Here is a 19102-nt window from a genome sequence, read left to right on the forward strand (position 1 = left end):
CAATCAACTGGTACGTTTCACAAACCAGTTAAAAGGCTGAGGCCAAATAGCCCAGACCCCATAGAAATAGCACATCGAGATATTGTTTCCCAACCTAGGACTCTAGGGCCAGATTCTAATATTTTAACCAATAACAGTTACGTTAAGAATTTAAACACCTCAGATTTTTCAACTCATCATTCAGGGTTAGGCTCAGAAAATGTCAAAATTATTTTAGAATTAGTGGCAAACATTATCTCAACAATTAGGAGAACCAATAATTATGATATTTCAAAAACGGAACTAGAATATATAATTAGTAAACAATTAAATATAGACTCATCAGAAAACACATTAAATTCGCAGATACAATACAAAAAATAAATATAATTCAATGGAACTGCCGATCAGCAGTTTCAAATAAAGAGAACTTGGAATTCCTTCTTCACGAGTATGATGCTGCTCTTGCAGTGTTATCTGAAACTTGGTTCAAACAAGGAAAGTATTATAACTTTAAAAATTACAATGTTAGTCGTCAGGATCGCCCAGACGGATTTGGAGGGGTAGCAATATTAATTAAAGCAAACATTTTATATAAAGAAATAATAATAAATACTAAAGTCAATTTTTCTCATAAATGCATTGCTCTTAAGCTTTTACCTAATAAAAAAACAATTCATATAGTTTCATTATATATTGAGCCAAGAAAGAAGATAGCGCTGCAAGAGTGGACTGAATTTTTTGATAATGTACCAAAACCTTTTGTAATAGCAGGTGATTTTAATGCCCACCATGTTTCTTGGGGTTGCGATTTTAATGACACATATGGGAATATTTTATCTGATGCAATAAATCAATGTAACCTTGTTTATCTAAACAGCGGATCTCCAACATTAGTTCCTTTAAGTTGTAAAAGCGCAATCGACTTAACTCTATGCTCTCACGATATTGTACAATTTTTTACATGGACCACAATTGAGGACCCACATGGATCAAATCACCTACCCATATTAATTACACTCGATGTGGAAGATGATCATCAAGTAGCTGTATCCTCGGAGCACAACAGATGGCAGTTAAAAAAATGCAAACTGGAATCTATATGTAGCTATTCTTGAATCCAGAGATATAGCTCAAAATTATGATGAATTCCTTTCTATGATTAATGAAGCTGCAGAAATCTCCATCCCAAGAAAAGTCTCTAGTCAGACTAAGCACCGTAATCACTGTCCGAAGCCTTGGTGGAACGAAACTTGTAACAACGCTGCTCATCAAAGAAAAATAGCTTTCATCAAATATAAGAGAACTCCAAATCGTGAAAATTTAATAGAATTCAAAAAAATGGACGCTTTTGCCAAACGCACTTTCAAACTCACAAAAAGGCAAAAATGGATTGAGTACTGTGAAAGTTTAAACCATCATACACCAATTTCACAAATTTGGAAAAAGGTAAACTCATATAAAAATCGGAAAGTCCAAAATAGACTACCAATAGACCCAAATGCGAATTGGATAGAAGAATTTCACATCAAAATTTCACCGCCATGGGTACCAACCAACCAAGTTGCATATGATCCCCAAATTTCGTCAGTACCAAGGAACATGACCAATCTAAGCGATAGTTTTTTTATGTGGGAACTGGAACGATGTATGAAACATACCAACAATAGCTCTCCTGGTATAGACAATATTTCATATTCCATGCTTTATAATTTGCCAATGAATCAGAAAAAATATCTTTTAAGTATATATAATGCAATATGGACAGGACAAACAACAATCCCTGAAAGCTGGAAGGAGTATATTATCATCCCAATAAAAAAATATGATAAACCGGATTCCATTCCAACTTCTTATAGACCCATATCATTAGCTTCATGTGTAATGAAAACCTTTGAGAGGCTTATCAAAAATCGTCTTGAGCAATGGTTAGAGAAAGAACATATTCTGCCTGACACACAATATGGTTTCAGAAAATCTAGGTCAGCACTGGAGGCATTAACAGTAATAGTAACAGACACTTTAGCTGGATTTTCTAGTAACTTTATGACTATGGCAGGTTTCAACGATATTACAGGAGCATTTGATAACGTTAACCTAAATGTTCTAACGAACAAACTGATTTCAATTGGATTTCATAAACAATTAGCGAACTTTATAACTTCCCTGTACACCAACAGAAAAATTCATTTAAAAATAAATCAAGAAATCACCAAACCTAGAATCACGAACCTTGGACTCCCCCAAGGCAGCATTTTAAGTCCACTTTTGTTTATATTATATACAATGGATGCCAGTGTTAAACTCAAAAATATACGAACAATACAATTTGTAGATGATATTGTTTTTTATTGTACCAGGAAAAACTTTGAAACATGTGAATATGAACTGAACAAAACCTATGACATCTTTAATGAGTGGCTGAATGAAAATAATTTTACACTCTCTGAACAAAAAACAGAGGTGTGTGTATTTAGCCGAAAACGAAACATTGAGCAGGATCATGTAAAACTGGGACCTTATAATTTCCAAATAAAAAATGTAGTGAAATACTTAGGATTATATCTAGATCGGAAACTGCTATGGAAAGACTGTATACATCAAATAACTAAAAAGTCTGAGAATGCTATTAACATACTGAGAGCTTTCTGTTATACCAAATGGGGAGCTGACCCAAATATTGCCTTGTTGTTTTATAGAACTATGATAAGATCAATCCTGGATTATGGTAGCCATTTGTATGGATCAGCGGCACAAACGCATTTAGATAAAATAGAAAACCAAAAAAACAAAAGCTTGAGAATATGTCTTGATATCTCAAGTCAACTCCAATAAATATTATGGAAGCAGAAGCCGTAGAACCACCATTACAACTGAGAAGGCAACTAATTAGTAACAAGTTCATCACGAAAGCATTTTCCAAATCCGCAAGTTATATAACACTTATCCATGAACTTTCAGTTTCAGTACTCACTCAGTCGTATTGGCTAAAAAAGAAAACTCCACTTATCTGTGAAAGTTACACCACTCTTTCTCAATACAGGTTGTCACTATACACATCAAAAATCCAACCAATATTTTCAGAACGTCCACATATTCTGTTTTCTAAACAAATCAAGACATTTCAGATCGACAAACACCACTTTCTCGAAACGGTTAATCAACGATGGCCCGACTACAACCAGATTTACACCGATGGATCAAAACAAATTCGTACAGGCGCCACTTTTTACGATCACACCACAAAATATCACGAAGAGATCAGATTACCAGATGAGGCAACGATATATACAGCAGAAATGTTTGCAATAAGTGAAGCTCTAAAGTATATACTTAGGACTGATAGATCGAAAAGTATTATATTTACAGATAGCAAAAGTGTCGTGGAGAGACTAAAGAATATAGGTGCGTCGAAGAACTTAAATCATCTAGAAGTAGAAATATTACAGACCAATTACGAAATACGTAGCTCACAACGAAAGGTGATAATAGTTTGGATAAAAGGACATTCGCGTATTCAAGGAAATGAAATTGCCGATAAGTTTGCAAAGGCTGCGTCAGACTTAGACAGAGAGTGTATTAATCAGCGTATTCCTTATACCGATTTGAATTCCATACTTAAAATTCAGCTCAAAACCAAATGGCAAGAATTGTATAACAGCAAACAAACAGGACTAAATTACAAATCATGTCAAGTCCAGATCCCGATGCTAAGATGGTTCCACAACCAAAACAACAGAAACTTTATTATTACCATTAACCGAATAAGAGCAAATCATGCAATGTCACCAACTTATAAATTTAAAATTGGTTTAATTGATGATTCTTCATGTTTATGTGGTGAACTGGGAGACTTAACTCATATTATACTCGGGTGTTCATTAAATAGTGCAAGCACTGATAAATTCTATAATGAAATAGTTAATAACAACATTTTTTTACCCATAAATTTAAATTGTATAATTTTCAATACGAATAATAATATATTGTATTTCTTATATAATCACACCAAGAGGTGCAAAATGAAATTGTAAATTACTAACCACATCTTTGTTAGCAATTCTGCAACTAATTATATTTTGTACGTGTGCACCGAAAAAATATAAAAAAAAATATAAAAAAAAAAAATTAAAAAAAAAAAATTTAAAAAAAATTAAAAAAAAAAAATAATAATAAAAAAAAACAAAAAAAAAACAATAGTAAAAAAGAATATAAAGAAAAAAAAAAGCAAAATAAATTATACATATAAAAAGATAAGTAAAAATTAAATTATAAAGAAAACAAAAGAAAAATTTGCACACATTAATCTTACCTTACTAATATTTTGAGCATTGTAATCGTGAGGAAGGATGAGTTTTAAATTAAAAAAAAAATAAAAACAAAAAGAATTGTTATAGTTAAAGAAAAAATTGTCTGGCTAATTGGTCCCTACCAAAGCCATCAAATTAATTAAAAAAAAAATAATAAAATGATTGTAGTTAGGTAGATTTCATAAAATATATTAGTTTATCTTTTTTAAGAAAACACAAAAGCAATTGTTTTATGATTTCCTACAATTTTGTGAGAGAAATTTCGCTCTGGTGATGCGTTTATTGCCATTTCTATTTTTTCTTTTTCAGCAGTCGCTTAAATGCAAAGCCCGTATTCGCTTTAACGCCAACATCCTAAACATCGAATTTGAATAAATTTTGATTGACAGCATTTCTCGCTCCTAATCGCTTTGATATACCGTGAATTCGTCTAGAACTGGAAGTTTCTGTTCTGCTTTTAGTAAATTTATTCTTTATTGGCAACTTTATAACTTTGACGTGTGAACGATGTCAGGCGTTTAGGAAAAATTCACGTATTTTGTGGAGATTTTTGCGATGTTAAAGTTTTGGAATCCTGTGATCAATCCATCATACGATAAATTTTGTATGTAGGATCTTAGTATTATATGAATGAAACTTTATTTATTATTTATAAAAAGCAATTTTTAATATGAAAATAACACGTAAGTTTACACGGCTGGGTAGTAGCCGAGTTTTTTTAATGGCATAAATATTATCATTCAGCCAGTCGCAATTCGATTATAGTGTAGTGTGAGTGTTGAGTAAATGTCTTGTTACTTAGTAAAGTCGACTTCATTTTCTTTACAAAGAGACGCTTATTGCATCCAAACACATGCGATCCCTTAGGTGACTGTATTATGCCAATGGCCTTATAGTTGTCGAGCCATTTAAGTTAATAAATTATTACACAAGTGCCTGTCTATTTCTTAGTTTTCTTATTGCATCTGTTAATTCCTTATATGTAATATTTTCTCTAATGTCATGTTCTGCATTATTACTGTTTACTTTTTGCGAATCTGTAATATTTATTGGTTGCGTCTGTGAAAGTTTTCGGGAATATTCTTTCCATCTCTTCATTATTGTCTCTTCTTGAGTTGAGTTTTCTTTTACTATTTATATTCTTTATAGTTTTCATATGTTCCATTACTTAAATATTTTCTCCATGTATTCTTTTTTAAGTGTATTTGACGCATACACCGTACAGTTATTTTGTTTTTACTGTTACTTTTCTTTAAACCCCATATTAATTCTGCTCTATTTAGTATTGTGTCTGTGTCTTTCAGTGTTTACCATATATGATCCATATTTTGCTTGTCCGTTTCTTATTTCAATTAAAATTGATTAATTGAAAAAAAAAATAAAAAACTTTGCCAGAAGTTTATATAGATTTTTTCATTTTTTCTACGTTAAAACTTTAATCCGACAAAGGTTTGTCGTTCATGTGTGTAAATCTTTTCATTAAAATCTTTACTACAAGTTCAGCTTAACAAGAAAATGGCAAATAGCACAAGCTATTTATTGCTACCACGATTTTAATATTGTGACTTTTTTTAAATAACCGAGAGAAATATTGTGCAGCGGAACAGACGCGAATGTGGGATGACGTGACAGCATTAGAAGGACCATTTCTATACCGTCTGCTTTCGAAAAGTCTCTGACATTTCTCATCTGCTTTCGGTGAAAAATTATATGACGTCCCATTCGATGTCTCGTAATTCGTTTCTCGTTTCTCAGCGTGTATTACGAGAACGTTGCTGCGGGTTGTATGAGAAATGTAATTAAGTAGGTATACCTTTTATTTGGAGATTTTATTTAGAAATGCGTGAAGATAGAAAAAATAATCGATTTTTTTATTTAGTAAAACTCCAGCAGGAATCTTATGGATATTGATATCTGATCATCAATACGATCAATGAGCAAGTTAGTTCCATCTTAATTTAATACTACAAGAAACTTATTTAAGTTCATATTCACCGATAATCCTTATAGTCGGAGAGAAATGGATTTTGTGCGTGATAAGTAATATGGAAAAATTATACGGGGATATGTTGAATTAGTTGTGTACATGACTTTCTCCAACGGCCGGAAACCAGAGTGGGGGACGAAGGTAGTTATAGGGGGTTAAATTCGCGGTTTCTACTATTTTTGTGTGACTTTCTTCTGGTATCCTCGTATAATTTGGATGTTACTGTCTCTTGTAGAGCCCCTTAGCTGTATACCATATGTGCATATCGCTTTAAAGACTTGCTTATACAATAACAATTTGTTGTAAGTAGACAGAGTGGATTTTCCCCATAAACCAGTATGTCTTTCTGAACTTAATTTCTAATTATTCCTTTTTTATTTTTCTTAATATGCTTTGCTCCAGCGTAGCTTTGAACCTACTGTCATACCCAAATATTTTGCCGTATTTGCATAAGGTATTTATTTCATATTATACTGGAGTATGTTGTTCTCTTTTGCTAGTAAAGTTGATATGGACAGATTTCATTTCATTCAAGTTGATATGCCACCGCCTGGTCCAGTTGTTAATTTGTTCAGCAGAATTTTGTAGCATAGTTGCTGCTTGGCTCGTGTTTTTTTTCCGATTGCTAAAATGTATGTGTCGTCTGCAAATGTCGCAATTGTGTTAGGTTATAATGATGGGATATCGCTGGTATAAAGCAAGTATAGCACTGGTCCAAGGACACTTTTTTGAGGGACTCCAGCTTTAATTTGTGTTAATTTCAGAATATGCTTCCTCATTTTTAAGTCGAAAGTATCTGTCGGATATAATATGATTCTAGTAGTTGAGAATATATATCATATATCTCAACATTATTTTATGATATAATCCGTCATGTCACAATTTTTCAAAAGCCTGCGCTACATCGAGAAAAATTGCAGAACAGACTTTTCCTTCTTCTAGAGCTTTTTCTACTATATATGTTATCCTTTACACCTGATTTATCGTTAAGTAGATTTCCTCTTAACCCAAACTGGTTATTAGAAATTAGATTTTATTCCTCTTTGATCGGTTTTAGTTTTTTAAGAGAACTTTTTCATATAATTTCTAAATTACAGCTAACAGTGAAATAGGCCTATATGAAGCAGCTTCTTTTGGAGCATTTCCTGGTTTAGTGTCGTTATGATTTCTGCCATCTTCTATAATCATAATAGTACATAAAAATATGAAACCAACAGAATTCGAAACAATTGAAGGACTAAGGCGAGGAGCTGTCATGAGCCCAACCTTCTTCAATATTTTTATGGCTGAAATCATTAAATATTGTACACCAAAACTAAAAAAATGGCATATAGGGTACACAAATTCAAGACGGTGCCATGACCAGAGATATGTCAACAATAGATCAGGCTATGGATATGCCACTCAATGCATCGGGGTGTAACGCCAATATAAATACAGTGGTCTAGCTATCTTTGTCTGTCGTGCGAGTGTGAGCGTATCTACCAAGAGGTGGGAGTAATGGAACGACAGTGACACAGAGGCGACAGCCATCATATGCTAGAGAGAGAAAGCTAAGCGCCGGTAAAGAGAGATAGATAGACCACCGACCCAAACTGCTCCGCGTTACGCTATTTTTCGGACCTGGCCTAATCTATTGTGTTATTATATCTATGGCCATGACTCGAACCATGAAATCGTGAAAGATTATACACCAAAACTAAAGAAATTACATATAGGTATCTCTCAAGTGTAAGCGTTTCGGATTGTGCATTCGCAGATGACGTAGTTGTTATGTCATAAAAGAAGAAGACTTTCAAAATATCCTAAATAATAAAAGTGGAAATCGAAACGTCAAATAAACATAATTTTAAAATAAAATTGTATCTCATTCCCAACAAAAATAGTAAATTGCATAAAGATGCCACAAGGAAATATCTTTAGAACAATTATTGTTGATTTATTTCGTAAAATTCAGACACTAGTTATTTATTTATGTTCCAATTCAGTAGAACGACTCTTTACCGAACGAGTCTGATATTATGAGACGAGCGAGCCTAGCGAGCGAGGCGAATAACAGACGAGTTCAATAAAGAGTCTTTACTGACGTGGTGCATACAAAATTTTATCGCCAATCATAAAAAACATTAACACTTACTTAATTACATCCTAACGAAAAAAGAGTGTGTATACTTGGTACGCACGTAAGACGTAATACTTCTATTATTATGATTTCAACGAAATAAATATATTTTAAACAGTTAACCGTATTTTTATTGAAATATTAAACCAATTTTAACACTTAAAAATAAAATACCAAAAATTAAAAATACCATTAATAGTTACGTTATGTTTATGAAGTGTAGCCTCCTGCAGCGCAGTTGCTTTTCCCTTAAGGCTATGGGTACATAATTCGCAAATATTTTACGTGTATCCCTACTTTTTCTGTCTTTACACGGCAAATTATGTGTAGTAAAATTCACACTGGTATGGATATGTAAACATTACTAGAATGTCATTCTACTTGAAAATGTCATCAATAATTTAAAGAGGTTGGTTTTGAATGTTCTTGGATAACTGTTATTTTTATAATTGCAAATTATTAATTCAGTTAATAAATGTGAATTTTTTCACTAACTATGTATTCAGTGATTGTAATAATTTATTTGTACAACAAAGACTAATACTCAATCGAGAAAAGAGGAAAAGTGTTAAAGTGATTTTTTAATAATATATTGTTATGGAACGCTTACAATTTTGAACATCTTTAACAACAAAATTCTTGGATCACAGAATATATTATCCTGATGTATTCTCTGCTTGGATCTTCCACAAATAATACACAATAAATAACTTTTTATTAAGTTCACGTCTTAAATCATCTATTTATCAAATACACTATATATCAATAATATTTAATCAATAACTCAACATATTCCCGATGCAATGTCAAATATTTAAAATTGTCACTGATTGTCAGTGTCTGACTGACAATATATGCTGACAATATTATATTCGGCTGAGTGCGTTGTAAGACAAAGATAGATTTGGAAAATATTACCACGGCATTGTGTTCATTTTTTTCGAATCCTGAAAAAACCAATAAATATTTTTGAAAAATTTAAACGCAGAATGAAAGACTAAATTATTACCGAGGGCCGAAAGTCCCTTAGAATAAATAAAAAGTTTATTTCGAATGATATATTTGAAATTAAAAATCACACTAAATTTTCTCTTAGTTTTTCACCCCTATAACTTATTAAAATAAACATTATAAAAGTTCTCAGGGACTTTCGGCCCTCGCTAATAACGTAATCTTTCATTCTGTGTTTAAATTTTTCAAAAATACTTATTAGTTTTCTCAGGATTCGAAAAAAAAAATGAATCCCCATTTGAATAGCATTGCAGCCGAAAATACGTACCGATCCTCTTAATGAATAGTAGAAAATCTAAATAAATATATTTGCTAACAAATTATCATTAATATCTGTCACCGTCCTATATACATATAATCGAATTAACAAAAACACCATTTCATAATATACAATTTGTATTTGCGGACTGTCAAACTAACGTCAGAACGTGTATGTATCGATCTGTAAATTGGTGCCGAAATTTGTAATTATTACTGTAAATACTAGTTATTAAAATTAGTTTTCGCTCAAATAGTGACTAATAAAAATTGTGTTACGTGCTAATCATCAAGAACAAGCTGTAACTTCAGTCAGTAAGAGATGTTTTACTTAATAATCTTTCATCTTAAACACATTCAGTGTCAAACTATCAATAGTTTTATCGTTCTATCAATAGCTACCCCGTCCCAACGGACGCCAACGGTTAGGCAACCAGTATTGCAGTGATGTATCCAAGGTTATCACTTATTTCCAGACATCCAAAGCGTAATTTAAACAAATTCAAGTTACTTTTTACTATATGAGTAACAATTTAAATCAATGTTCCCCCACTGTTAGCATCACCATGTCTGGACCCAATTCTTCCAGTAATCTTACTAGTTCATATGCAACTGCTACTATGACTAAACAACGTCCGAATTATCCCAAGAAGACCGAAGCAATTTCATAATTAGTTGTACGTCTCTATAGTATCCAATGATTGTATATTCAATTTTTTTTCATAAGTTTTACCTAATGTTATTTAAGATTTAGTAATTAACTGTTACAATAATTAGTTTTAAGTCCTTATTGTAATTAATTATTGTATAACCAATATTGTTTGTGTCAATGGCCATCGCTGCCGAGACACATAAATTTAAATAAAAAAAATTGTATTTGCATTAATACAAAACTTAAGATTTACGAATTTTATTAATTTTAGACGAAATAAAAATTTTGTATGACATTAATGACGATGACAGAAAGCTTTTGCATGATGGCCGATTTCGATGTTTAATCGATAGTTGTTATCAATATTGAATAAGTACCTAATTACTAAATCTGTAAGGTTTTAATTTATGTTTTATGAATATAATTGCAAAATACTACAGAAGTTCACTTTCTGACATAAATTTAATTAATAATAACGTAAATTTTGTACAACATTTTTAATAATTAAATTAAATATAATCGATTACTGCCATCGACCACTTAGATTCAATCTCAGTTTATTTTGATTAATCGCGGCAGGTAAAGTAAAATTTTTCTTTCAGTACAATAAAGTGTTACCTTACTGCCGCAAATGGCGTGAAATGAGTACAATAGTTAATGACTTTAGTGACGGTTGGTGATAATAGTTATTTATGTACCAATTCAGTAAAGCGACTCTTTACCGAACGAGTCTGATATTACGAGCAGACCGAGCGGAGCGAGCAAGGCTAGTAACAGGCGAGTTCGATAAAGGATCTTTACTGACGTGGTGCATACAAAATTTTATCGTCAACCATAAAAAACACCAACAAATATTCTCAATATTTTCTTTAATATTTCTATTGTAACACTTTATTTATTTACAAAAATTTCATATGACAGTGATGACCGATGAGCTTTGGATGATAGCTGCTTTCGACTTTTAATCTATAGTTATCAATATCGAATAATTACTAAATCTGTAAAATTTTCATTTATTTTATATAAATACCTATAATTACAAATACTACAGAATTTCACTTTTTGACATAAATTTAATTAATAATAACGTAAATTTTGTACAATATTTTTAATAACTAAATTAAATAAATTTTAAGCTCACTCAAATATACAGGGTGTCCCGAAAAGATTGGTCATCAATTATACCACAGATTCTGTGGTAAAAATAGATTGATTGAACCCCACTTACCTATATCCAATAGTGCACACAAAAAAAGTTACAGCCCTTTGAAATTACAAAATGAAAATCGATTTTTTTTCATATATCGAAAAGTCCTAGAACTTTTTTATTGAAAATGGACATGTGGCACCCTTATAGTAGCAACATCTTAAAAAAAAATTAAAGTGAAATTTGTGCACCCCATAAAATTTTTTATCCATTAAATAGATCGGTGCAAATGGTATATTTTATTGAATATAATAAAATGATCATAGTTAGGTAGATTTCATATATACGGGTGTCCCGAAAAGATTGGTCATAAATTATACCACAGATTTTGGGGTCAAAAATAGGTTGATTGAACCTCACTTATCTATATACAATAGTGCACACAAAAAAAGTTAACGCCCTTTGAAGTGACAAACTGAAAATCGATTTTTTTTTCATATATCGAAAACTCTTAGAGATTTTTTATTGAAAATGGACATGTGGCATTCTAATGGCAGTAAAATTTAAAAAAAAATTAAAGTGAAATTTGTGCACCCCATAAAAATTTTATGGGGGTTTTGTTCCCTTCAACCCCCCCAAACTTCTGTGTACGTTCCAATTAAATTATTATTGTGGCACCATTAGTTAAACACAATGTTTTTAAAACTTTTTTGCCTCTTACTACTTTTTCGATAAGCCAGTGTTTATCGAGATATTTTCAATATTTGTCGAATCCACCACATATTTATATGGTTAAGTACGATTATAGACCTGTTAATAATCTGAAAATTCATTTATAATTTACAGTTTTAGGTATATTTTAAAAAGAAGCCGCATCTCGATAAAAGGTGACTTATCAAAAAAAGACTAAGAGGCAAAAAAGTTTTAAAAACACTGTGTTTATCTAATGGCGCCACAATAATTGGAACGTACACAAACATTTGGGGGGTTTAAAGGAACAAAATCTCCATAAAATTTTTATGTAAATATATTAAAAAAGAAGCCGCATCTCGATAAAAACTGACTTATCGAAAAAATACTAAGAGGCAAAAAGTTTGAAAAACGTTGTGTTTATCTAATGGTACCACAATAATGAATTAATTGAACGTACACAAAAGTTTGGGGGGGGGGGTTTAAGGGAACAAAACCCCCATAAAATTTTTATGTGTTGGACAAATTTCACTATAAATTTGTTTTAAGATATTCCTGCAATAAGAATGATACATCTCCATTTTCAATAAAAAATCTCTGATAGTGTTCGATATATTGAAAAAAATCGATTTTCATTTTGTAACTTCAAAGGGCTATAACTCTTTTTATGAGCACATTTGTACTAAGGTAAGTTAGGTTCAACCGAACTATTTTTGACCCCAGAATGTGTGGTATAATTTATGACCAATCTTTTCGGGACACCCTGTATAATCGATTACTGCCATCGGCCACTTACATTCAGTCTCGGTAAACTTAACTAATAATTGCGGCAGTTAAAGTTCTTCTTCTTTCAGTACAATAAAGTGTTACCTTACTGCCGTAAATGAGTACAATAATGAATGACTTCAGTGACGGTTGGCGATAAAATAAATTTTAAAATTACCTTACGATACACCCTTCTTAGTTATTTACCTTTTTATTTTTAACTTTCCTAATTACCACTTTTATCAATTTCTTTACACTACAAATACATTTTATCTACTTCTTTCACTCCAACAACTTTAAATTCCAATAAGAAAGCGGAACGTTAAGACGAATAGGAATTTTTCTCTATAACGTGGAGTCTATTAGAGTATATCTTTTTATGGCATAGAGAAAGAAGTAAATTGTGCTCACCAAAGCTAATCATTTCCGCTCAATGGGCAATAGAAAAAGTAAAGATCCAATTCCAGCTGATTTTTCTCTTGAACTAATAACACAGACGCAGACGCTAGGGAAAGTCGAACGAAGTTTAGGTTTACTCACTTCGGTTCATTTATCTAGAAAAATATTTTTATCGGGTGTTAATACGATTTAATAATCATTTAAGAGATTTAGTTTAGTTAGAGAAAATCTTTTTAAATAAGTACGTCTCAATGTGAAAGTAAAATATTTTTCAAATTTTCCGAATTTAATACAGAAAAAGGTTTTTCAACAGAAATTTTCTTTTTTTTTTAATAAACATTCTATTTAATTTGCAATGTGTAAATTTTACAATATACAAATGTTAATGACAGTAACAAAACAGTTAAGAAAAAGTGCCCAGTGACAGTTTTACACATTTTCCAGACCGCCAGGTATTTTGTATCTTCTTTTTGTTGCAAGAACCGACCATTTAATGCCACAGTTGGCACCTTTTCGTAGGGTGTATGTAGGTGACTTAATAGATTTAATTTCATGTATTTAATTCACTAGGTTATTAGCGAAAAGGAAATAATATCCGAGTGACAAGCAATGACAAGATCTTTGTAAGATGTCATAACAGCCGTATCATCTGCATGTTGCAATGGTTAGATTTTTGTTAACGGGAAGATCAACTGTGTAAATGATATAGATAGAGGATCAGACTAAGTATACTCCCTTGAGGCACGCTAGACCTTATTGGATATAGAATTGTGGTTTTGTCTTGATACCTTACTTGAAAGTGTCTATTTTGAAAGAGAAATTGTCTGTAACATTTATTTTTTTAATTTACAGTTGATGAAAAATGTGAGTTTCTTTAAGGGAGTATGCAATATATTTTTGTTACAGTTTTCGTCTAATAATGTTTTCAGATAGTTGGAGGAAAGATTATTTTTGGAATTTTCTTGGATAAGTTGAAACCCATCTGTGAAAACCATCTGTGAAAATTACAGAGGAATCGCACTGTTAGAAGTGGTATATAAGGTATTGGTAAAAATCATAAGAACCAGAATAAAAACCTATGAATCAGAAATAATAGGAGAATACCAGGCTGGTTTCAGATAGGGAATAGCAACAACCGATCAAATTTTTTATGCTAAAATTGCTACAAAACAATAGTTATGAACAAAATCTAGGCTTGCATATGCTCTTTATTGATTTTAAACAGGCTTCTGACTCCATCTCACGAAACGGACTATATGAAGCAATAAGATCACTAGGAATATCAGAAAAACTGATAAGAAGTTAAAATGACGCTAACCAACACAATCAACAAAGTCATGATCGAAGGTAGTTTCTCAAATCAGTTTAACGTCAATAGAGGATTAAAACAAGGAGATCCCCTGTCAACAGACTTACTCAACCTAGTACTAGAAAAGATAATTAGAGGAGCCAATATCCAGACAAGCGGTACGATCCTCAACAAAAGACAACAATGCATAGGTTTTGCAGATGACTTGGTGTTTCTGACACGTTCAAGAATAGAACTTCGAAAAATGTTAAAACAATTTGAAGAAGAAGCTAGAAAATATGGCCTGACTATAAACCAAGTATATGAAAATGAAAGGAGAAAATGCAGAAGAAAATAAATGGATCACTCTAACGACGAATAACAGAGAGTTTAAATTTGAGAAGGTAACTGAATTTGAGTACCTTAAAGTAACCGTTACAAATAGAGGAGACGAAGAGAGAGAAATTGATAAACGGTTATTGAAAGCTAGCAAAGCAGTAGGATCATTAAACGCACTGTTGAAGGCCAAAAAAACGTGTCCAGGGCAGCCAAGATTCGAACTTACGAGACAATAGTGATACCAACGGTGATGTATGCATGTGAAACTTGGACCATGAATCAGAAACATGAAAAAAAGCTAGAGATTTGGGAGAGGAAAATCTTGAGAACAGTTTTTGGTGGTATCAAGGAAGCTAACCGGGAATGGCGCAGAAGAACAAACCAAGAGCTAATGCAGATATCTAAGAGACCCAGAATAACACAGAAAATCAGGGCGCAGAGAGTTAGATGGTTGGGACATGTTTCACGAATGCCACAAGAAAGAAACGTCCTAAGATTTTTGTTAGCAGGAGAACAAGGGAATAAGAGAAGAGGGAGACCACGAAGGAAGTGGATGGATGCCGTCCGGACTGACATAGAAGAAATGGGTACAAGAGACTGGAGAGAACAAATGAAGGAACGGAAAAAGTGGAAGAATTTAATCAATACTATCGAGGCCAGTCTCTAAGACCTGTAGCGCTGTTATATATACCTGTAGCGCTGTTATCTATAAGTTTCCTTCTGCACCCTGTACGATTATTGAATGTTGGCGATCATATTGGCAGTAATAACTTTGTTTACGGCAGCTTGAAACACATCAGCAGATGTCTCTTGATACCACTTTCGAAGATTTCGAAGCCAGGTTATTTTGTAGCGAACTGCATCTATAAAATACTCCATGAATGTAACAATTTGTATGTGGGAGAAGCAAGATCACCAAGCGTCAGGATAAATGAACATGAAACATACATAAAAAACAGAGACTTCGATAAATCAGAGATATGCAAACATGCTTGAAACCGGCGTTATCTATCTGCCCCACGAACTACCTGGGCCCATTAATCCCAAGTACCTGCTGCCCCATCGCCGAGAAAGTTGGGGATTAAGTCTTAATGACCGGAAATTCCAAATTTAATTATAGTTGAAAGTAAGAATGTAAATATTTTCAGTTATTCACTTCAGTTGCAAGTATTACGGTATAGTGTCCGGCTTTGTCCGTTAGTGTTTAACTTTTAAATGGCGAATCCAACGACTATGTTTAGTCTAAGGGGAGAACTTTTATTAATAATTAATGAATATAAATATTCAAAGGCCCATGTCTCCAAAGATGGAAAAGTTAGATGGCGATGCATTAAAAAAGGGTGTCAACAAAAAGTCTACACAAAGGAAGGTGATGAAAATTACGTTATTCTTGAAAAAGCATCGGTGGAGCATAATCATGCTCCAGATATCCACGTTGACCGGCAAATTTTTAGTAAGTCTACAAAGAGGAAAGCTGTAGAAGATATATGTGAAAGACCTTTAAAGATTGTCCACAAGGAATTGAGGAAGGAAAATTTCAGCAATTTACCGCTGACGTTGAAAGACATTTCTTGCGTTCAAAGAAATATTTATGCTGCAAGACGAAAATCCACACCATCATTGCCCAAGTCACAGGAAGAAGTTCTACAAGTGTTAGTGAACTTAAATTTAAAAACAAATACAGGTGAAAACTTTTTATTATCTACGAAAAATAATTCCGCAATTTTTAGTTGTTTCACAAATCTTTACTTTTTTTATTCAGTCAATTTGTACTCTACGAGCTCCCTAGTGGGAAAGTTTTGGGGTAGTTCTGATTTCTTTCATTATATGTGGATTTTGGGCTGCTGAATTCGAATATGATGTTTGTGGACAAAATTTCTTGCCGGAACACTGAAAAAATCGCGAGAAAATCGAAAAATTTCAGCTTTTTTTCGCTTTTTTGCTCAAATCTCGAAAACTATTAACTTTTAGTAAATGGTCTGTCAACAGAAATTAAAGTACTTAAAATTATCTACAAATATCACTATTTACTTTTTTTTTCAGACGAACCGTTCGGTCTAAAGTGCAAGTTGAAAATTGCCAATTTTTAACGGTCTCGGCAAAACCCACTTTTTACATTCCAAAACTTAAGTTTTCATTAAATTGCTGTCATTTAATAAATTTCTCCTAGTTTTCTGTACAAATAATAAATGTTAGTTCATAATATGAATATAGTATGTCTCTTCTCACAGCTTCCATGAATCCTTTCCATCCTAAAATACCGAGAATGTCTCTGCTTTTCCCTTAGAGCCACAGAAGATCAGTCACAGATGGAGTCACAATTTATGTTGGTGTGAACATTCCCTTCGGATCTTGATTTCTGATAAACCTTAAGGTTTTGTCCTTTCAAAATCTATTAGTTGAACAGCTCTCTGACTTCCATAAACCTCAGGTGCGGGTTTAGTTTTTAGCCGAAGAATGGATTGGTTAGGAGCTATTGCATATTTTGGTTCAATACAAGAAATGCCACCCATGACGTAAAAAGTGTGGTATCTGTCGATTGTATGTACGTTAACCCTTTCTGTCCCAACACTTCATATACAGTATGTCCCTGTAAGTTGTATCCATATGGAAAACTTTTTTATTATTAATTTTACGAAAAAAAGTTATCCTTTATAAAAAGCTCTGCATGGTCCAAAACCTAAGATTTAACCATCAAATTTAACCATTTCAGCCAGAAATTTTTAATGAAAATTCGTTACCTAAATATCGGTCTTTACCAAAATATTAACAAGCTGAATGTAGCGGATTTAACTAATAAATACTGGAAGCTAAAGAACTCTCCTCCACTTTGCGAGGCTTTTCGAGATCTGTTAAATTTTGACTGTGATTTTAACATGATTGATAGTTTTGGACTTGAAGATTTTCATTCTTTTTTACATACAGTTAAATTAGTAAAACCAAGTTACCATGAAAACAGTAATATTAGCTCTAACATCTTAAGAATATTCTTAGATAATTGGCCAGATTCTATAAATATATATACAGATGCATCTAAGACGTTACTTGGCACTGGATGTGCCTTTTTCATACCTGCTACTAAAACAGAAAAAATATTTAAGTTAGACCATGATTTTTCTATCTTCAGTGCTGAAGCCATAACAATTTATGAGGCCCTGCAATATTTTAAAGAATCAGAAGATATATCTGCAACAATTATTTCCGATTCACTCTCTGTTCTTCTTGCTATTCAAACTATAGATTTTCCCAATAACAATTCAAATATTTATATCCTACTAATTAAGAAAATCCTTTTTGAAATTCATAAAAATAAAAGAAGAGTGAACTTTTTATGGGTTAAGGCTCATATAGGGCTAACGCATAATGAATATGTTGATAGTTTGGCTAAAAAAGCTATTGAATATGGTACTCCACATAATCGTAAGTTTTGCATATCTGACTTAGCACTATTAAGCATCGAGTTAAAAATCAGTGGAGTCAATCATAGCGAGATCTTTGTAAACAATCCAAATCTCAGTATTCACTGATTTAACCTTCTGTTCCAAATATATATTGGTTTAAAAATTATGTAGTACCTCGAAGATATATAACAACATTAATTAGAATGAAGTTTGGACATGCATGTTTCCCTCTACATCTAGCAAGAATTAAAGTTTTTGATTCAAATCTTTGTACAGAATGTCAGAAGGTTGGTGACTTAAATCATACTTTCTTTGAGTGCGCAAAATATATTCCATGCACATATAATTTAATCCAAGATTTAATAAAATGTAATGTTTTTCCACCTTTCAATGTATCGTATCTATTGTCTCTGAACAGCAAGAACATATATGATTGTTTAATGAAAATCTGTGAAACTAAAATTAACCTCTAAACTTATTAATCCTGATAATTTGGTATATTATGTACATATGAAAAAAGAAGAAGAAGAAGATACATAATGGAAAATGTGGTGAGCAACTTGGACAGTCCATAGCGGCCAGCTTTTGAACTGAGTAGAGAGCTGTAGAAGAGTTTGCTATGGAACTCTAAGGACCTCATTGCCTTCCTTATGTATGAACAGAGAACAAAAAAAGTTGTGACTGGCTAAATGACACCCAAGTCTATGCCATAAAAAAAACCATCAAATATCAATTTTTTTGAATATTATACGAG

General features: G+C 32.3%; 1 protein-coding gene across 1 annotated transcript in view; it reads left to right on the forward strand.

Moving 5' to 3' along the window:
* Positions 1 to 19102, forward strand: part of LOC114329137 (peripheral plasma membrane protein CASK-like) — a 642784-nt gene that overhangs the window by 589130 nt on the left and 34552 nt on the right. The gene's annotated exons all lie outside the window — the stretch shown is intronic.

The sequence above is a fragment of the Diabrotica virgifera genome, chromosome 2 (genome assembly GCF_917563875.1).
Source record: "Diabrotica virgifera virgifera chromosome 2, PGI_DIABVI_V3a".
Lineage (NCBI taxonomy): Eukaryota > Metazoa > Arthropoda > Insecta > Coleoptera > Chrysomelidae > Diabrotica > Diabrotica virgifera.